Below are 22,687 nucleotides of genomic sequence, written 5' to 3'. Positions count from 1 at the left end.
AGGAAACCCCTTCTCTCTCATTTCTACCCCCAAAACACCAAGCTTTGTTTTGCGATTCCCAGAGAGTTCGTGTTCCTCACTCTTAAAAACAAAACCAATGGAAAAACCCCAAGAAACTTGATTAGAGGTCCTCATTTTTAAATTGTGGCCAGTGGGGTCAGTGTTTTATTTCAGCAAGGGCCGCACTGGGGAAGATTTAAAAACCAACAATAACAAACCATCTACCAACTGTGAAACGCACTGAGAGGAGAAAATTGGGTGCAAAATGGAAATGGATTTTTCTAAAATGGAGTCAGATGCCCAAAGGGTTCACCAGAGGAGAACGCTAGGAACGACTGACTTAATAATCACAGTAAAGGGATTTGCGCAGAGCAGCCAGCATTTCTCTTTCAAGTGCTCATGGATGTGCAAAAGGGGCTGAGAGGCATTTCCTCAAGCCCATTGAACTGCCTCTGTGACAAGCCCTGCCCTCTCAGGGACAAACCCCGCCCTGTGTCACCACTAGTCTGGTCCTCACCACTCATTAGCAACCCAGCCCTTCCCCTTCTAGTTTTTCTAACAAAATTATACCAGAGTGATTTTCCTTAAATGCACAATCATCACCTTATCCCTCTGTTCAAAAACGTTTAATGGCTGCCTCAACCAGCGGGTTCAGCATAAACTTCCTTGACTGCTTTCAAGACTGTACAGCAGGGACCAGCAATTAATGTAATGGCTATGTCGCTGGACTCCCATGTAGTTGACCGCGGTTCAAGTCCCAGACCCAGTGGCTTAAACTCACGTCGGGCGCATGTGCATGCCTGCCCAAGATCCCGAGAGGAGAAGGGATTGCGGTGTGGCCATCCCCCTCGGGGTCTGATTTCTCGCTGTCTCTCTGTCTCTCTCTGTCTTTCTGGCCAGCGCACATGGCCTATACCAAAAACATCTCCAAAAAAAGAAAAAAAAAAAAGACTGTACAGAAAACAAGCACCTCTCAGGAGGTCTGAGGCCTAGGTCTGAGTTTATGACAGGTAGAGTGGTCCAGAATAGGATGGCAGTTAGCTCGGTTTTGGAGACAGACCCAGCTCTGTCATTGTTTACTTGCATGAAGTGGGGAGGTCACTTAACTTCTCTAAGCTTCCATTTCCTCACCTGAAAATGGGAATGAGCACTGCCTACGTCACTTACTATGGAGAACAGGATGTAAAGCATGGTCTGTTAATCAGTCTGTCTGTCTGTCTGTCTGTCTGTCTGTCTATCTATTTGCCAGAGGGCACATGTGCTCACTGGAGACAGAGAGAAAGAGGGAAGAAAGTGAGAAAGCATCCCCCTAGGAGATGACCGAGCTGCAATCCCCTCTCCTCCATTTCTCCCTCCGCCTGGGATTTTGGGCACACATGCACACGAGTCCAGTGCCTTTTCCAAGCCGCCAGGTCCAGGACTTGAACCATAGTTGGCCATGTGGGATTGAGCTGGTTCTCTTAGTCTCCTTAAACATGAACGTCCTTGTCTCACGGTTCTGGTGTCTGGAATAAGTATCAGGGAAAGCAGTTTGAAGACAGTCGAGTACTAAGCAGCAGTATGCACTATGACCTCTGCCCAGCTCACCTTGGGAATCTCCCTAAAATGCTCCTCTTACCTCTCTTTCTTTTTTTTTTTTTTTTTTTTTTTTAGGGGTTTTCCTTTAGGGGGCCCTCGCATCTACTCACCAGAGAGACAGAGAGACTGCAAGCCTCGTCAGACCGACAGAGAGAGACATAGAGACAGAAAGCGAGAAATCACCCCCCAGAGGGGATGGTCACGCTGCAATCCCTTCTCCTCCATTCTCCTCTTGGGATCTTGGGCATGCACGCACACGCGCCCGGCGTGAGTCTTAAGCCACCGGGTCCGGGACGCGAACCGTGGTCGACTACGTGGGAGTCCAGCGACATAGCCATTATGCTAACTGCTGGTTCCCATCTCTTGCCTCTCTTTACAGACTCCAGGAAAGTCCTGCCCACTGGGGAGGGCTTTCTTTGACTACTCCATGGGGCTGGGACTCACCTTCCTGCAAGCTGAAAGGGACCCCCATTCATCTCTCTGCTCTTTATAGCTCCCCTGACCCAAGCAGGTCCTTTGGTCTGTAAGCAAGACTATAAACTCCCAAGAAGCCATGTGCTCTGTATTCCTGAGTGCTCCTGGTGCCTCCCTGCAAAGCTCCCCCAGGTGTGCACAGATGACTTGGTACAAACAGCACAGCTAGAGGGCTAAAGCACCCACAGTAGTTCTTAAGTCCGAAATCACCAAAATATCTCCCAAGGGCCAAAAAGGGTGGTAAAGGTGTCATTTAGTTCACACACTGCTTTAAATTTGAAATTAGTTGACAACAGTTAGAAGCAGATTTGACCAACTGGGCTTGTATTCCAGTGTATTCCCTGGAGTGAAAGGACTCATTCACGAATGTGCCCCAGGCCCACCACTATCACCTCCCCACTTACAAATCAGTGGTTTGCCCAGAATAGAACTGAGACAAAAGGGAGTCACTTTCCACTCCTATATCACTATCAAAGGTGAGTAAATAAACCATTCCAGATCAGTAAGTGGCAAGTGGTGACGGTGCTGGAATCCACAGGGCTGACTGTACAGCTGAGTTCCAGACCCAGCAGCTTGAAATAAACACACTGGGCACATGTGTGCATGCCCAAAATCAGAAGAGGAAAATGGAGGAGAAGGGTCTGCAGCATGGCCATCCCCCTGGAGAGTGACTTCTCTTTCTCCCTCTCTCCACCCCACCCCCATGAATGAGTGCATGCACCCTATAGATTTAAAAAAAAAAAAGTTACAAAAGAAAGTGAAAAAAAGATTCGCTTAAAGGGATGTTTCCAGAAAAATGGGAAGAGACTATGTTTCTTTGTGGACAGGAAGATTAATCCCATGTTTCATAGGCACACAAAGGTCTGTGTCCAAGTTCTCCACATGTCACAGATTGAGATGACAGTAGGTTCTTAGGCTGCTGTCCAGTCATATCCCTACAGTTCCAAGTAGGCCTTAAAGGAATCGTGGGGAGTATGCAAGAGTTCTCCAGATGACAGATGCTAAATACTGAAGTCAGTGGATGTTAAGACTATGGTTGGTTTTCAGGGGTCAGTAGATGACGTGACATAATGGTTACGTGGCTTGACTCCTACGTGGTCGACCATGGTTTGAATCCCAGACCCAGAGGCTTGAACCTCATGCTGGGCACGTGTACTTGCATGCCCAAAATCCCAAGAGGAGAATGGAGGGGAAGGGATTGCATTGGCCCCCCCCCCCCCCCCCCCCCCCCGGGATGATTTCTTGTTTTCTCTCTGTCTCTCTGAGCACACACACTTTATAGCAAAAATCTCTCTTTAAAAAAAAAAAGAAAGAAAGAAAGAAAGAGTACAGTTGTTTTTGTACTTAGCCCCAGTACAAGGAATGGGGAGGAGGGGTCATCCAGTGACAGCGCCTAAAAGTAGGCCAGCAGCACCACAGGTCTCCCACTTGCTACCACTGCTTATCTCTCGCCCGAATCTCGTCAATCCTGCCCTTTCACAAAATGCTAATCGTTCAGAGATGATCAGCCAATCAGGAGCTCCTTTAGGTCAGGCCAGCAAACCACAGGCTGGAAATGTCCTTGGGGTCTTGGGACCTTGGCTGTATTCTCCCAGTGGACTGCTGAATGGGCTCTTTCTTTGCTGCCAGAGACACTCCCTGGGGTGGGGACAGAAGGTGTGTGTGTGTGTGTGTGTGTGTGTGTGTGTTGGGGGATCTGGGTTAACTAAAAGAAGACAAGGGGTTGATGGATCGTAGGTGCTTGAAAGTTCAGAAGGCCACCTTCTGAGAACTGAGGTTTTTAAGCTCCTTTCCTGGACTCTCTGTTTTTGAAGAGTCTGTGGTTGGTTGGCCTAAGGCCTGAGCTAGCATCTTCTCTGGAACACCCTAGCTGTGAAAGCCCTTCCAAAAGAGAGAAGCCATATTTGCTTCTCAAATGCCCCTAAAACCATGCTCCCTATCAAAGAAATATAAAAAGATCTAGGTGGAAAACCAACTGACCTGTCACTGACTGGTTCGGTAGGCACAATCTCTCTGGGTCTCAATTTCTTCATCTATAAATTGGGGGTAATGTTGCAGCCTTCACAGAGCCCTGCGATGAATTAAATGAGGCAGCACAGATAAAGTTCCTTCAATCAGTGTCTTTTTTTTTTTTTATTGCACACGTAGATTTAGCAATATAGTTTTAGGGACCAGCAGTTAGCATAATGGCTATGTCGCTGGACTCCCAGGTAGCCGACCGCGGTTCGAGTCCCAGACCCGGCAGGCTTAAACTCACACCGGGCGCGTGTGCGTGCGTGCCCAAGATCCCGAAAGGAGAATGGAGGAGAAGGGATTGTGGCGTGGCCATCCCCCCTGGGGGGTGATTTCTTGCTTTCCATCTCTCTGTCTCTGTCTGTCTGGCGAGCGCACGCGCCCTGTAGCGAAAAACCTCTCCAAAAAGAAAGTTAAAATTAAAATTAAAAAAAATATATATAGTTTTACACAGGATGCTAAGAGCACTTTTCTTTATATTTTACAGAAGGGCTTGAAACATACAGGCTTTCTATTAATATTTATACCACAGTACATCCAAACCTAACTCCTAAATAGATGCATTACAATTTGTTTAGAATTTAAAGGCTTAGTGGCAATAATGAGGGGGAAGAGTGTGTAAATTTATTTTACATAAAGGACTGAAAAATAAATTCAAGAAATAGTAAACAGAATTTAATACGGTCTCATGCTCCCTGAAGGAGGAGGTGTCCAATTTGGAGGGGTAATCGCTATGCCCAATTAATCTCCTATTTGGAACTTCGGTGACTCCAGGGTCATGCAATCATCAGTCTCCCTCCTGCCAGACGTGGTGCTGCCAATCTCCTTAACTCGATAGCCAGGTCTTACAAGGTCTGTGAAAATAATTGCAAAATTGAAGTGTGTGCCCTTCTTTCTAGTTTCTGGGTACACTTCTTTTACTAAACCAGTCGGTTCTTTTAAGGTTGCATCCATCCAAGTGTGGACCTGCAGCTCATTGGATAGTACGCTGCCGCAGGAAAACCTGTCCATGTGGGGGTGGCGACCATTATCGGTGGTGAAAACCCGCAGCAAGAGAGGGCATGTCTTCCCGCGGTCTATTGGCTTTTCAGGCTCCTCCCTAATTTCCTCCTGGGTAATGCGGTGACTCCACCACCATCTTTCTCCTATGGCCCCCGAGACGTTCGCCCTGACCTCCAACCCCTGCTGGGAGCATGAGCGCCCACAGTGCCTCTTTAGATGACAGCTGTGGTCAGTTATGGGGCAACTCAGCACAGCTCCACAGAAGCCAGAGTCAAAGCCTGGCCCGATCACTTACAGGCAGTGTGACAGGGGAGACCACTGAGGCAGGGCCAGTGAAGGGCACCCAGTCAATGAAAGTCGTAATTCGTATTCATATTCTTGTTATGATTATTCTCAGTGGTCCTCTCACGTGTGCGTCCCATTCTATGTGACAAAGCACTAAACCTGAGTGAGGTAGGGACTTAAACACAATAACAAGATAACCATCATCATGACCCTTGGACCCAGAAAACACAAAGGGGACTCATGGAGGCTTTTCTGAGAAGGACGCTCAGTGTCTGAGTGCTGAGGTGAGAGATTGCCTCTACTTGTCGTGGGTAGCCATAAAAGGTTACCGGAGCATTTAGCTAATTTTTTAAAAAGTAGTATTATTCTTTATTTTGACCAGAGAAAAACAGATAGAGTGAGAAAGCAAGCCACCAGGTCCAGAACTGAAACCGTGGTCAGCCATGTGGGAGTCCAGAGCCTTAACCACCATGCCACTAGCCAGTCCCGAATTTAGCTGATTTTAACAGTTCATGTGTGCAAATATGCAATGCCAGACACCTGCTCCATGCTGGGGACAAACAGTGAACTAGCAAACTGGGATTTTTTTTTTTTTTTTTTTTTGGAAAGGCTTTTTGCTATAGGGCATGTGTGCTTGCCAGAAAGACAGAGAGAGACAAGGAGACAAAACGTGAGAAATCACCCCCCAGAGGGGATGACCACGCAGCAATCCCTTCTCCATTCTCCTCTCAGGATCTTGGGCACGCACGCACACGCACCTGGCGTGAGTTCAAGCCACCAGGTCCGGAACTCAAACTGCGGTCGGCTACATGGAAGTCCAGTGACACAGCACTGCAATTTTTTTTTTTAAGAATTTTTTACTCAATTTTATTTATTATTATTTTTAAAGTTTCATCAGGGAGAGGCAGAGAAAGAGAGGGAAAGTGAGAAAGCAAACTGCCAGGTCTGGAACCCAAACCCTGGTCAGCCATGTGGGAGACCAGCACCTTAACCACCATGCAACCTGCTGGCCCTGACAGGGAATATTTTTAAATTATTTTTTAAAGTTTTTTTTTTTTTCTTATTCTTCCATAAGAGAAAGAGACAGAGGAGAGAAACACAGAGACAGGCACCCCTAATGGGGTCAGCATGCCAAGATTCATCTCCAGTCTCACCTGGCCCAAATCGCGGGCCAGTAAACCCATTGTGCTCAGGAAGGCTCAGGATCTTAAACTCTCCAGTTGATTCTGACTATCAGTGAGGGTCAAAAATCACCACTTGTTTTCCCTTGGAATAAGCTTTTAAGGTAAACCTAACACAACTGGGTCCCAAGACAGTTCCTGCCTCTGCCCAGGTGTTCTGCGGTTGAGAACAGTATTCCCTAAGAAATATTCAACGTGGACCTCAGCAAAAGCAGAGGGCAGTCTCCCTTCTCCAGTCAGAAAAGGGGGTTGCCCAGCGAGGACCTCTACCCCCTACTCCACCCCACCCCCACCAGGAGCCTCCAGGCCTAGCCTGGACCCGGACTCTGGCCTGGGCACAGCAGGTGGATCTGGTGCACGCTGCCATCATCTATCCTTCAGTCCCAGCATCCAGGCTGGACCCCCTGTGATAAGAGCCATGTGGCCAGTGGCTTGCAGGGGCCACAAAGCTAAGGCCAAATAGCTAGTGGCTAGAAATAATCTGCCCCAAATATCAGCCCTGCTTGGAGACAAAACAATTAGTAGGATGATGACAGCCTGACGCTTGAGAAATCATTTAAAAAAAAAAAAAAGATTGCTTAAAAAAAGTGCTTTAACTCAGAAGGCAGTTCCATCCACCTTACAAATTCAATGCCCTCTGAATACACATCCATCTGCCACAGCAGGGAATCTTTTAACTAGCAAAAGAGCAAGAGCTGGAATTCAGATCAACATCAGGGACCGAAGCAATAAAGCTGCTGCGGGCTCACCCCTCTCCCCTGAGGCAGGGAAGAAACAAGGAAGAATTTCAAAATCTGTTATACAATTAAAGAAAGGGATCCAGTGAGGGGAGGGAGCGGGTACAGAGAGGAAGACGTTTAAAGTTGGCTATTTTAAGCTAAAAAAAAAAAAAAATCATGATGAGAAAGAAGAGGAGGTTTGATTGTATTCCTAAGATCTTATCTAAGACGGGAACTGAACCTGGTGTGTAGGGGGAAGGGAGTGTACTAACTGGCAGGCTAGCAGACATCTTTTCACCCCCTCAGCCAATCCCCAAAAACAAAACCAGAGTTTGGCATGTGCTTCCAGAATTTTTACTGTCTTGAGTTACAGCTTTCAATTAATTCAGATTCCAAACAAAGCTCAGAGAACACCATGAATCAGATGAGAGACAGAATACAAAGAAAATCCAGCGAAACATCCCAGAAGTATACCCAGATGGGAGTAGGGAAGGAACCAGATAATATGGTAGAGAATCCAGCACAAGAGGACCAGCAAATTACACACCAAGCCTGTAAGGACACTTCCAGAACAGATTCATGGTATTTCCCAAAATGACTTTAGAATCCATTGCTGTCAGCCATTGCTTTCTCGAAGTCTAACTTCTTACATGATCCAGCCTAGATCATTCATGAAATTAAAACAAAAATGGGTAGAACCCTGGTGCTGTACATGACAAAAAGGATTTCCTTCAGAGAACCAAAGTCATTTAAAATAAAAGTCAGCTGGCTTCTTGGCAATTTCAAGGTCTACACCTGCTAGGATTGGTTGAATTGTATCCGAGCCTGAGGCCCAGGATGGGTATCCATTTAATTTCATCAAAACGCTACTACATTTTGGTTCAACTTCTTAGATATTCTTTTTTCTCAAATTACTAAGAAAAGTGTATGCACTTTTAAAAGTCAAGTACATATATTTGTTTAGGGCTGGCCTCAGGGCCTAGTGGTTGGGGGATCTGGATCTCACATGGCTGACTGCATGGTTCAAGTCCCAGTCCTTTTACAAGCCACATGTGGCTTGTAAAACACATGTGGTATATGAGCCCCAAACCCTGACAGGATGGAGAAATGGAGGAGAAGGAACTGAGGCATGATTATGCCCCAATGGGGGGGTGGTCCTTCTCTATCTCTGTCTCTCTAGGGAGCATATGCACCTTTATGAAAAATTTAAAACATTCACATACATTATAAAGTGTATCGCCTCCTCTCACCAGAAAGCTTCTTCATCTAAAGATTTAAGAGCTGGGCCTGCAGTGAGACAGCCAATTTCGGACTATGGCCTGGAAGCTGTACAGAGGATGGGGGTTCGGTTCTGGAAAGACCAGGACATGCCAGGTACAAGTGTATGCCCATGATCCTGGCTGGATGGAAGGGGGGATAATCTCAACACAAGCCCCTGTGGAAGATGCATGTGTGTGTGCATCTCTCTCTGTGTCTCTGTCTCTCTCTAAGTGAATGAATTAAAAACAAAAAGGTTAAGAGCTTATCACTCACAACATTAGAACGCTCTGACAAGATAAGTGTTGGGGCCAGACTGCAATGGTTACTGCCTATGCTCTGTTGAGATGCCAGGCAAGTTCTCTTTTTGCAGACATGTGTGGTTAAAGCCAGGGCCTTTTTCAATCAGTACATTTTTAAAATAGGAGCCAGGGGGTGTCTGTCAGCTACGGGGAAACAAACCTCCTGCTTGGCGCCCGCCCTAGGGCAGAGGCTGGCAAGCCCCACTTCCTTGTATGGAAGTGAAGGAAAGCAGTAAAACCTCAGCAGGAGTCTGGCGGGGCTGGGGGTGGGGGCGGCATTCGTGGGGCAGAGCTGGTCCTGGTGCATTCCTGGGGCAGAGCTGGTCCTGGTGCAGAGGGATGGACCACAGGAGCCCCAGAATCGCCTGGATTCTTTAGTGAAATGGCCCCAGGGCAGCACAGCACCCTCATGGGACAGAGGGCACCCAGGAAGCAGAGGCTCAGCCACCCCCAGAGCATGCACCAAAGGAGCCAGGCTGTCTCAGGAGCCGGGGCCTGTACTCTGAAAACCCAATGCCACGCAGCTCACGCGTGCACTGACCTCAGCCCCCTGGAATGCAGAAGTCTCCACAATTTGCCATCCATCACCATGGCTCCCTCAAGGCCAGCTCTAAAAGAAGGGTAGATCTGTGTGTGTGTGTGTGTGTGTGTGTGTGTGTGTGTGTGTGTCCTGTGAAACTCCTGACAGTTATCCTCTTCCTCTTCTTGCAAGGGCAGTCTGGGGCTTGCAATACACAGTAAAGTCAAACTGGGGGCTGGAATCTGCTATTTCAGGGTTGGAGCCCCACAGGTGCCACTGACTACATGACTCTGAGCAAGTCATTTCCAGGCTCTGGCCTCGGTATTCACATCCATAAAATCCCCCACCAGCGCTGTGGTATGAAACCTGTTCTGTGGTGCCTGGCACAAAGAAAACGCTGTATAACGTTAAACATTAACGATAACGAAGTGTAGAAATTCCTTAATGAGAAGTTAAACTGACAACTCCAAGTGGAATTTCTCTAGTTTCTCTCACACTCCAAAGCCAGGACCCACTGTTAATACCACAGCCTAGGACTTCTGGAATCCACTCCCATCACCACTGCCCTAGGGTAGGTCCACAGCATCTCACCTTTCCTCTATGGTCCAGGGATGTTCAATAGAAATATATATATTCAATTTAAGAAATTTTTGTAACCACACTAAAAATTGGAAAGGAACATGTGAAGCTAATTTTATTTTTAATTTTTTTTAAATGTATTTAATTTTATTTATTTTTTAAAATGTGTCCGGACACACACACACACACACACACACACACACACACACAGAAAAAGAGAGAGAGAGAAAATGCGAAAGCAGCTGCCAAGTCTAGGACTTGAACTGCGGTCACCCATATAGTAGTCCAGTGCCTTAACCACCACGCCACCCGCCAGCCCACGAAATTCATTTTAATGTATTTTATTTCGGCCAGCTGCAATGGCGCAGCAGAAATGCAATGCTCTGTGATGCTGACTCCACATGGGTAGGCCCTGAGTTTGCATCCTGAGGTCTTCGTATGCATACTGGGTATGAGAGTACTGTAGGCTTCTGTAATCTAGGCTGGCTGGGGATTGCAGCATGAAGACCCTGTTGAGGGTGCTTCTCTTCTCTCAAGAACTAAATAAACTTCAAATATATATATTTTATTTGACTTATTATATCCCAAACATTATTATTTCAACATATAATACATTAAAAAGTATTAGATATTTTCTACTCTTTTTGTTCGTACTATTTTTTTTTTTTTGGAGAGATTTTCACTGTAGGGCGCGTGCGCTCGCCAGACAGACAGAGAGAGACATAGAGACAGAAAGCGAGAAATCACCCCCCAGGGAGGATGGTCACGCCGCAATCCCTTCTCCTCCATTCTCCTCTCGGGATCTTGGGCACGCACGCACACGCGCCCGGCGTGAGTTTTAAGCCACCGGGTCCGGGACACGAACCGCGGTTGACTACGTGGGAGTCCAGCGACATAGCCATTACGCTAACTGCTGGTTCCCATTGTTCGTACTATTTCATAGACATCCTGCACACATTGAACACGAACCGTTGTCAATTAGATGAGTTACGTTTCAAAGTGCTTAGTGGCCCAGTAAGGCTGGTAGCTGCCACACTGGCCAGCGTGGCTCTGGTCTCTGCCTTCGAATCCACTGCCCATACAGCTCCCATGGCTAGCTAGATAATCTGTTTGTGGAACACCCTGCTTGGAACCCACCAGTGGCCACCATTAGGACACAGTCCCGAGCCCTGATGTCCACTTATTTCCTACCCACCAACTGGTTCATCGAGCCTCCTCCCAACTCACCCCCGCCTCTCACTCCAGCAGTGAGGAACCACGGAATACAGACTACACACCAGGAAGTACAGTGTGATGTTTGCTTGTTTCTCACATGCCAGAGACAGAGAGAGAAAGCACCCTAATTTTGCTTTACACATGCGTACTTATACAAACACATACATAAAATGTGAAGACAAATAACGAGCATACATTTGTGTGTGTGTGTGTATATGCACAGAAAAAGTCTGGAAAGATAGGCACTGAGATGTAAACAATAACGATCTCTAGTCAGCGAAATCTGAACTTTAGTTTTCTTTTTGCAGATCTATATTTCTCATTTAAAAGGAGGGGAAATAAAGCCACTTGCTGGAACAGTGGACCCTAAAGTCAAGAAGTATTAAATTATAGAGGGTCTGGGGACCAGCAGTTAGTGTAATGGCTATGTCGCTGGACTTCCACGTAGTCGACCGCAGTTCGCATCCTGGACCCAGTGGCTTAAACTCACTGGGCGGGCGCGTGTGCGTGCGTGCCCAAGATCCCGAGAGGAGAATGGAGGAGAAGGGATTGCGGCGTGGCCATCCCCCCCGGGGGGGGGTGATTTCTCACTTTCTGTTTCTCTGTCTCTGTCTGTCTGTCTGTCTGGCAAGCGCATGCACCCCATAGCAAAAACCTCTCCCAAAAAAAAGGAAAAAAAATTATAGCGGGTCTGCACGTTGAGTATAATATTTTGGAAAAATGAGTACCGTCGATTCTCATGGTTCACAGATTCCATACCTGTGAACTTGCCTTTTTGCTAAAATGTACCTGTAACCCCAAAACCAATTCTTGCGAGACTCTGTGGTCACTCACACATGGGCAAAGTGGCTAAAAACTCCGAGTCATTCAAAGGCACAGGTCCCAGCTGAGGTAGGTTAAACGCAGCAATGCACTGCCGTGTTTTTCTCTTTTATTTAGGAGAGAGCACCTGCCCACTCAAGCGAAGGAGAAGGGGGGGTACCCTCCAGAGTCTGCTCACGTCACGATCCCCTTCCTCCAGCCCTCCAGCCTGTCAGATCTTGAGCACTCACACTCACACACAACCAGCATACTTCAAGCTGACCAGGCCAGGGATCTGAACCACAGTTGCCATACGGGATCCAGCTTCTCCTGGGCAGCACATTACTGCTGTGCTATGGAGCTGACCCACTCTGCCTTCTTCTTTCAGCCTTCATATTGTAAATGTCCTTTCCGTGGTCTATTTAGTATCACATTTTTCACTTTTTGGTTGGTGGTTTTACTGTTTCAAGTGGCCCCAAGCACAGCGCTGAAGTGCTGTCAGGCGTCCCTAAGTGCAAGAGGGCTGCACTGCGCCTGACAGAGAAAACACGTGTGTTAGATAAGTTTAGTTCAAGCATGAGTTACGGGCCGCTGGCTGTGAGTTCAATGCTAATGAATCAGCGATGTACATTAAATAAGGTGTCATTAACCAGAAACTCCATAAAATAAGGTTATGAATTGATCAGTTGGTGAAAACGTGACCGGAATCTTGAAGGAACCTAACCCTGTGCCCCCTGGGAGCCATGCTTCAGTATTCACCACTTTAGCATCTGCAGGGACTTCATAGAACATTAACTTCCACAAATAACAAGAATATAGTCTGGTTTTAGAGATCATAATGTGGGAGACCACCAAAAAAAAAAAACAAAAAAAAGAGTGAAGAAAATTGATGTAGTTTGGGTATAACACTGAGCCCAAATCTATCCTTGACAGAGAAAGGAAGAAAACTCCGAGATGAACCCTGCCTGGAAGCTCGGGTGTGGACATCCTTCCACAGCACGCTGCATAGAACAGCACGCTTGGGACATGAGGGGGCTGCAGGACTGGCACCAGGGACTGACAGCTCAGGGTGAAAATCCAGCTTCACACCCTGAGCTAGTTATTTAGCCTTGGGGTCAGTGTCCTCACATGTAAATGAAGACAATAAATAGCACCTTCTTCATGGACAGTTACAAAGACCCAGTGAAGGGCTGGAAGGGGGCATGGCAGTAAAATGGGATGCTCTGCAAGGCTGACTTGCATGGGAAGGTTCCTGGCTCAAGTCTGGAAACCTCCCTTGAGTACATCAGGCACAGGTGTAGCCATGACCCAGGGCTAGCTGAGGCTAGGAATGAATTATGGTATTAGGAAGAAACTGTTGGGGGCTCTCTCTCTGCTCTCACTCTCTCTGTTCTAGCTCTCTCTCTCTTCCTCTCTCTCTCTCTCATGCACACACTCATGGAAGAAATAAATAGAAGTGAACTTTAAAGAGATGGTCTGGGGCCAGCAGATGGCTGACCATGATTGGAGTCCCAAACCTGGCAGCTTGCTTTCTTATTTCCTTCTCTCTCTGGTGAGAGCATGTGTCCTATAGCAAATTCAATAATAATAATAAATAAAATTCTATATTTTTAGAGAGATTTTTGCTATGGGGGATATGTGCACTAGCTGGAGAGACAAAGAGACAGAAAGCGAGAAATCACCCCCAAGGGGGATAGCCACATCACAATCCCTTCTCTTCCATTCTCCTCTTGGGATTTTGGCCACACACGCATATGTGCCCAGTGTGAGTTTTAAGGCTCTGGGTCTGGGACTCGAACCACGTCCAACTATGTGGGAGTCCAGCAATGTAGCAATTATGCCATCTGCTGGTCCCAATGAATAATTCCTTAGGAAAGCAAGGTGGTACCTGCAACTAGCAAGGGCTTAGTTGGGAGCAGCAGTCATTAATGACAATGGCATGCAACACTCTAGCTCAGGAAATGTCTCAGTAGCTCCTGAAGTTCAAATACAGGGACATGATCACCCCTCCCACTGTAAGCAAGACAAATTACCACTCTCCCTGCCTCTTGCCCCATATCACCTCTAATGAATGTGAGAAAGGAGTCAACATTGTCTATAATTTCATCCCACTCACCAGAAAACCTGCTAGGACTCTCTAGCCTGGTACAATCTTATAACCCTATGTCAAGCCCATGAGTTGTAATAATCAGCCCTAGAGACCTCACACTCCCCTGGTGACCACCCTAAAGAATCTAAAATCAAGAGGGATGACCATGCATGCATGTGGTAGCTGCAAAAGGAGATGGCCATGCATGTAGTAGGTGGCCATGGAGGGAAACCATGTATGTATGTGGTGGCTATGGAGGAAAACCGTGCATTCACGTGGTGGCTGTGGAGGGAGATGACCGTGTGTGTGGTTCCTAAGGAGGAAGATGACCACGCATGCACATGTTGGCCATGGAGGGAGACAACCATGCATACACATGGTGGCTATGAAGGGAGATGGCCATGTGTGTGGATAGTCACTACAGAGATGACCGTGCACGCATGCAGTGGCCATGGAGGGATACCTGCATGTACATGGTGGCTGTGGAAGGAGATGGCCATGTGTGTATGGTTGCTATGAAGGGAGATGACTATGTATGCACACCGTGGCCGTGGCGGGAGACGACTGTGCATGTACGTGGTGGCTGTGGAAGGAGGTGACTATGTGTGTAGTCACTATGGAGGAAGATGACCATGCCTGCATGCAGTGGCCGTGGAGGGAGATGACTGTGCTTGCACACAGTGGTTGTGCAGGGAGCGGACCATGTACTCACATGGTGGCTGTGGAGGAAGATCACCGTGTGTGTATAGTCACTATAGAGGGAGATAACTGTGCGAGCAAGCAGTGGCCGTGGAGAGAGATGACCGTGTAGGCCCACGGTGGCCAAGGCTCTAAGATGCATTTCCTCTCTGTAAGTCAAACTGCAAATCACAACTTCAAGGAGACCCATGCTGGGTTTCAGAAAGCATATGAAGATGACTGTTGAATTAAAAACTGGCTTTAGAAATGATTCCCACTCCTGGGGCTGGCAGGTGGTATAGTGGTTAAAGGTACTGGACTCCTACATGGCCAACCACAGTTTGAGTCCTGGACCTGGCCGCTTGCTTTCTCGCTCTCCCTTTCTCTCTGTGTGTATCTCTCTCTGGTCAAATTTTAAAAAATAATAACAAATGGAATTAATAATAAATAATTATTTTTAGAGAAAAGAAAATAAACGATTCCCACTCCTAAGGTTCAAGACATCGGCATTTCCCTCTAGTATAGCTGCAGGTCAGACCCAGCAGCCTCCTTTCCAAACTCTCCAGACCCAGGCTAAGTGTGTGTCCAGGGTTATCCTGGGCCAGCTGTTTTTCTCCTACCCAGCAATTCTTCCTGCTCAGGTTGGAAAGGCCTCCTCAAAGCAAGAGGGCAAATTCCCGTGACCCCAGGCCCCAGGGCCCAGTGCCAAGGGCTCAGGTCACGACTGTCCCTCAGCACAACATGGAAGGGCGCTAACTGCTTGGACAGGCCCCAGGATAAGGAGCCTCCTCTCTGGAGTCCCAACGGCCCAACAGGAAAAAATACTGTGGCTGCCGAGTCATCTGAATGGAATTCCTCTTTAACACTCAGGAGCTTGCCAGCCCAGCCGAGACGCCCAGATTGAAGCACCTGGCTCTGAGGGCATTCCTTTCTTTACATTTCACATCATTTCAGCACTGGTAATCCCCTTCCTAAGAGCTCTGTGCTGTTGTTCAGTGAGACTCCGTGTTTGTTTTTTCAGCGATGAGTTACAGCCACTTGAGGCTTTCCACACAGGAGGTCTGACCGGAGTCCCAGGCCTGACCCCGGCCTGAACACGGGAAAATGGCTCTGCTCCCAGAGACAGGCTCCTGGGACAGGAACGCAGTTCTACTTTCAAGAGGCCAATACACAAACTCACGTGGGAAAAAGGGACCGTGACATTGGCCTCTTTTCAGCAGACTTCTCTCTCTTTTCTATGAGCAAAATGTGGGCAATGTCTTCCAGACACTGGACTTTTTTTCTAAGGACTCCCAGGATGAATGCCAAGAAATACTACTGACCAGCAAGAAAGAGACCTAGAATCCAGAGGCTGGGCTGCCACGTGGCTGCTCCTCTCTGGGTCTGAGTTTCCGCATCTGTAAAGGAAGAGGGTTGCTGCTACAGGATCCCCACATCCTCCCCAGGTCACCTTCAATGGCCATGCTGTCCGGTATTATGCAATAAGGGCATTTGTTTAATTATGATCATAGCACGAATACACAGAAGAGTGTGCTTCTGTTTAGGTTTTTTTTTTTGAAGAATTATTTTATTTAACTTTATTTATTATTATTATCATTATTATTTTTCAGTTTGATCAGAGAGAGACAGAGAGAGAGAGGAAGTGAGAAAGCAAGCCACCAGGTCCGAGACTTGAACCGTGGTCAGCCATGTGGAAGTCCAGCGCCTTTAACCACCATGCCACTTGCCGGCCCCCTTCTGTTTAGTATAGCCATTATGCTAACTGCTGGTCCCATGTATATTTCTTTTTTCCTTTTTTTTTTTTTTTTTTTTTTTAAGTTTCCTTCTTTCTTCTGTGAGTAAGAGAGATAGAGAGACAGGCACAAAAAGACAGCATTCTCAACAGAGTCCCTGGACCATGGCCACACATGTGTTCAGGGTACTCAGGGAAGTCTGCGAACCTGGAACCTTCTCACCGAACATCACATTTTACTGCTGCCCGCCCCCAAGTGGGTTCCCCCTTCCTCTTTCCATCTGAATCCTCCCAACCTTTCAAATCTCAATTCAAATCACTCATTCATTCTTTCAATATATACCTGGACCAAATATTTACTAATAAGATATGTCAAATGTTGGACCAGCGGTTGACATAATGGCTATGTCACTGGACTCCCACGTAGTCATCTGTGGTTCAAGTCCTGGACCTGGTGGCTTAAACTCACACTGGGCTCGTGTACATGCATGCCCCAAGATCTTGAGAGGAGAATGGAGGAGAAGGAATTACAGCATGGCCATCCCCCATGGGGGGTGATTTCTTGCTTTCTATCTCTCCGTCTCTGTCTTTCTGGAGAGCGCACGCGCCCTATAGCAAAAACCTCCCCCCCCAAAAAAAAAGATATGTCAAATGTATTAAGTATGAAGGGCACAATGGTGAAGAGCAGAGCCCCTGCCCTCAGGACACTTCTGGTCTAATGGGAAAAAGTAACCGTCACCATCTCAGGACCAATGACTATGTGACAAGTACTATGCTAAAGGGCTTTTACATTATATTTTTTTTTAAATTATTTTATTTAACTTTGTTCAGGTATTTATTTCAGTTCAACTAGAGAGGGACTGAGTGTGTGTGAGAGAGAGAGAGTGAGAGAGAGAAAGAGAAAGTGAGAAAGCAAGCCACCAGGTCCAGGACTTGAACCTTGGTTGGCCACGTGGGAGTCCAGCATCCTTTACCACCACGCCACGTGCTGGCCCCCACATCATATTATTCTTCATCTCAGACCTCCATGGCAACGTGACAAGGTAGGTACTTTTACTGTTCCCATTTTACAGAAGGGGAAACTGAGGTCGCTTGCCCAACATCCGAGAGACGGAGAGTGGGAGAGATAGATCTGAACCAGGTCATCCATGAGAGGGATTGGCCTCCCAGGCTGCTCTCTGACCAGGTCATAGGACCCTTGGATCTCAGAATTCATGCTGGCAACCCCACCCCGTTGTGTTAGAACGAACACACTGAACATCGCTGAATAGCAGCTCTAAATTTAAAATTATATGTATAAATACACATATATATACACACACATACACACACACACACCTTTTTATTTCATGTCTTATATCCCCAGCTAAACTATAAATACCTTTGAGAACAGGGACTCTGTCATTCATTTCTCTGCATCTTAACACTGCCTGAGGCAAATGAGATGCTCAAACCCATGTGTCTGACCCAGCCTCAGAAGTGCAAACACAAAACTATGAAAAGCACATATTAAGTGAAAAATCCAGTTCTGGGGAGCGTCTTAGTCCCTGTCACCACTCTTCCTCCCCCAGTGCTATCTAGCAGTGGAAAATTCCTAGGAGAATTTCCTTTCCTTTTTTTCTTTTGGAGAGGTTTTTTTTTTTTTTGGTTATAGGGTACGTGAGCTCACCAGAAAGACAGAGAGAGACAGACTGACAGAATGCAAGAAATCACTCCCCAGGGGGATGGCCACACCGCAATCCCTTCTCCTCCATTCTCCTCTTGGGATCTTGGGCACGCTTGGGCACACATGCGCACGCACGCACCCAGCATGAGTTTAAGCCACCGGGTCCAGGACTCGAACCGCGGTCGACTACATGGGAGTTCAGTGACATAACCATTACGCTAACTGCTGGTCCCAAAGATATGCCATCCCTAAAGTTACTGCCGTGACTTGGATTCAAACTGAGGTTGCTGTGGCCACAACGCAGAGTACTAACCACTATACGATCACGATGAGCCGCAGGCGCAAGGATTCCCTTCCTTTATTTAACGCACAGAAGCCATTAACCCACAGTATCTTCTTTAAACTGAAGATGCAAAAATGCATTCCTGCAACATGGCCCAGGATAAGGCCCTTAGGTTTGAGTTTGGCCTGCTTGGTACAATAAGCATCTATTTCTTGTCCTGCGGCAAGTCTGGAATCCATACCCTCTTTCTCATTCTGAGCCCAAACGCCATGGAGGCCACCCTCACCTTGCAAACACAGCACTGCAGTCTGCTTCTGAGTCTTCCACACAAAACACACCTCCAAAGCAGCATCACCTAAAATGTGGTTTCTTGAATATCTGTCAAAGGAACGTTTGCTTTCCTTCTAAACGGTAAAAGAAAATGTTCCCTGGGCACAGGCACTCATCAGGTGCATCCCACTTCAACTCTTCGGCAGGATCAAATGACCTTTCTCCATCTCAACTTTGCCATCATTCCCACAGGGTTATTTATATCCGGATTATCTTCCTTTCTTAATGCACTGGACTACCCTCCCCCTCATTTGAAAAGCTCACTTTCTGGTTATTCTTTCCAGAAGTTTTCTTGGAGTAGGTAACTATAAACTGGTCTTTTGCCCTTTGTCCCTTTACTCAATAAGACAACAACAAGGGACCAGCAGTTAGCGTAATGGTTATGTCGCTGGACTCCCATGTAGTTGATGGCGGTTCGAGTCCCAGACCCGGTGGCTTAAACTCATGCTGGGCGCGCGTGCATACGTGTGTGCCCAGGATTCCGAGAGGAGAATGGAGGAGAAGAGACTGCGGCGTGACCATCCCCCCTGGGGGGTGATTTCTTGCTTTCTGTCTCTCTGTCTCTCTCTATCTTTCTGGTGAGCCCTACAACAAAAACGAGTAAGGTTCATCTTCTGAAAACAGTGAACTAACCATATCAAAGGGGGTGGGGTACAGCAAAACAAAGCCTTTGAAACTAAGTGCAAGAGTCACACTATTCATGTTTTCATGACAAAGTGATTGCATTCGGAACATCTGGAAATCAGAGACTCGCGGCCCATAGATGCTACCGCCCTAACAACAATCAGCAATCTGAAGTATCTACCTCAACCTTTCCTCTTGCATGTGTTTACCAGTGTTGTAATCACGGTGTATGGTAATCCGGGGTCTCGCTGTTTGGAATCCAATATCTGAAGCAGAGCTCTACATTCCAGCTAAGATTATTAACTCCATTTTTAATAGCTGCTTGTTATGATGCCAAATGTTTTAATTTACTGAACTACTCCATAACTGCTGAACAGTTTGGAGAATCTCCCTCAATGACAGTCATCCTAATATCTCACTATTAAATATAGCTTTAAATAATATCTTCATGAAGGGCCCGGCAGTAGCACAACTGGACCCACCTGGGAAAGTCCTAGGTTTGTGTCCTGAGACCTCTCCCGCATGTGACCATAATCTGGGCCAGTTGAGGCTGGGGGGTAGATCCAGCATACAGACCCTACTGGGGATGGCTGTCTCTCTGTCTCTTTCTCTCATATAGGAGAAATAAATAAATAAGCTTGGGGCCAGCAGATAGCATAGTGGTTAAGGCACTAGACTACCACATGGAATTTAAGTGCCAGGTCAACCACGGTTCAAGTCCCGGACCTGGTGGCTTAAAACTCATCCCAGGCAGGGCCGGCAGGTGGCACAGTGGTTAAGGGCACTGGACTCCCACATGGCCAACTGCAGTTCAAGTCCCGAACCTGGTGGTTTGCTTTCTCACTTTCCCTCTCTCTCTCTCTCTCTTACTCTGTCCCTCTCTGGTCAAAAAATAGTGGGACCAGCAGTTAGCGTAATGGCTATGTCGCTGGACTCCCACGTAGTTGACTGCAGTTTGAGTCCCAGACCCGACAGCTTGAACTCATGCCAGGCACATGTGCGTGCATCACCCCCAGGGGGATGGCCATGCCACAATCCCTTCTCCTCCATGCTCCTCCTGGGATTTTAGGCACGCATGTACACGCGCCCATTGTGAATTTCAAGCTGCCAGGTCTGGGTTTCAAATCACGGCCAGCCATGTGGGAGTCCAGCGCCTTATCCGCTAGGCTATCTCCCAGCCATATATCCTTAATATTTTAAAATCAAATCTCCCCTTTTTTTTGTTTTGAATTTCCCAGAGGTCATATACCCCTGCCAGAGAAAGAGAAAGAGAAAGAGAAAGAGAAAGAGAAAGAGAAAGAGAAAGAGAAAGAGAAAGAGAAAGAGAAAGAGAAAGAGAAAGAGAAAGAGAAAGAGAAAGAGAAAGAGAGGGAAAGTAAGAAAGCAACCTCCTGGGGATGGTCACACTGCAATCCCTTCTCCGTTTCTCCTTTCAAGATATTGGTCATGCATGGGACCAGCATTTGGCATAATGGCTATGTTGCTGGACTCCCACGTAGTCGATCGTGGTTCGAGTCCCAGACCCAGTAGCTTAAACTCACGCCAGGTGCGTGTGTGTGTGCCCAAGATCCCTGAGAGGAGGATGGAGGAGAAGGGATTGCGGAGTGGCCATCCCCCCGGGGGGGTGACTTCTCACTTTCTGTATCTCTGTCTCTCTCTTTCTGGCGAGCACACGTGCCCTATAGCAAAAAACTCTAAAAAAAAAAAAAAAGATATTGGTCATGCATGCACCGGGCATGTTTATCAAGGACTCAAAACGCACAGCTGGCCACAAGGGATCCAGCTGCGTTAACTGCCTAACTGCCATCAGCTGGTCCTCAAGTCCTCTTCTAAAGTTCACTGGATCTTTGCAAAGTTCATCTCTCATAATCTCCTAATTATCTATTTAGTAAGCATTCGCTTTGATTTCTCATAAGTGACTTAGCTACATGAACCTGCACAACCAAATAAATTGTAAGTTTTCTCAACTACTCCATATAGAAGAGAATAAAGAATGTTCAGGGAAAGGAAAAAGATTGTGTGTAATGTTAGGTAAGAAGCCTTTTGATAAAGTAATAGATGCATTTCTAAGAGGTTACAGGGGAGGTTTTTCTACTAAGTGGGAAAAAACACATTTTGAACACCTTTTAGGAGCTCACAATCTAAAATAAGCATGTTGCCTAATAAAGTGGAAGCTCCTCCTTTGCTTCCTCACTTTCCCTTTCTCTCTCACTGGTCAAATTAAAATAATAACAAATGGAATTAAATAAATACATAATTTTAAAAAAAAGATACAGTCCCTTTATTTATGTATTTTGTAGTTTAGATTTTAAGGGTAGTGGATTTTCTAAACATACAGCACACTTGCTTAAGTAAAAATCTACATTAAATACCAATTGCCTAATGATAGTCACCAGGAAAGGGACAGCATAATATGAATGCCGGCAAGGGGAAGTCTTTTGTCCCTATGCAAATCTGGATTCTCTTGGATGGGAAGACTGACAGCCTCAGAGAATGAACCTCTTAATTTATCCAAATGGCAGGGCCCTGCAGTGGGAATTTCACAGATACTGTCTTCTCAGTTCTGGAGGGGGCCCCTCTCAGAGGACAGGGAAAACTGCTGTCAAAGGTCTTCTTGGCCCACCACACTGAGGGAGCATGCCAGTCTCAGCCATTTTCTTTCTTTTGTTTTTTTGAGAGAGAGCTTTTTTGCTATAGGGTGCATACACTTGTCAGAGAGCCAGAAAGGGAGAAATCACTCCCCAGGGAGGGTGGCCATGCTGAAATCCCTTCTCCTCCATTCTTCTCTCGGGATCTTGGGTACGCACACACACACATACACCTGGTGTGAGTTTTTTTAAGTTGCCAGGTCCAGGACTTGAACTGTGGTCAACTATACAGGAGTCCAGCAACATAACCATTGCGCCATCTACTGGTCCCCCATATTCTTTCTAAGGATAGTGGTGATTTAGGGGATTCTTTTCCTTGTCTCTATGTGGGATTCATTATCATTTTTTTAATAATGATTTTTAATTTTATTCATTTATTTTAATTTGACCAGAGAGACACACGCAGAGAGAGAGAGAGGGAAAGCGAGAAAGCAAGCCACCAAGTTCAGGACCTGAACCACAGTCAGCCATGTGGGAGTGTCCAGCACCTTAACTACCACACCACCTGCTGGTCCCCTATGTGGGATTCATTACTAATGTGCACATTCTACAAAGTTATCATAAGGCTATGTATACAATATTTTTTGTCTTCACCCATCTTTGACAGAAAAAGCAGTCCCTGTCAGGATAGCCAAGAATATTAGTAAGATCTATTTTTATTTTGTTTATTTAGTTTTTTTGGAGAGGTTTTTGCTATAGGGCACATGAACT

General features: G+C 46.6%; 1 protein-coding gene and 1 pseudogene across 2 annotated transcripts in view; both read right to left on the bottom strand.

Moving 5' to 3' along the window:
- Nucleotides 1–22,687, bottom strand: part of NXN (nucleoredoxin) — a 220,207-nt gene that overhangs the window by 159,561 nt on the left and 37,959 nt on the right. The window lies entirely within an intron of this gene.
- Nucleotides 4,674–5,421, bottom strand: LOC106733773 (histone deacetylase complex subunit SAP18 pseudogene; annotated as a pseudogene).

The sequence above is a fragment of the Tupaia chinensis genome, unplaced genomic scaffold (genome assembly GCF_000334495.1).
Source record: "Tupaia chinensis unplaced genomic scaffold, TupChi_1.0 Scaffold144899_1, whole genome shotgun sequence".
Taxonomy (NCBI): domain Eukaryota; kingdom Metazoa; phylum Chordata; class Mammalia; order Scandentia; family Tupaiidae; genus Tupaia; species Tupaia belangeri.
The sequence above is the reverse complement of the archived record's forward strand: the minus strand, read 5'-3'. Positions and strand labels throughout refer to the sequence as shown.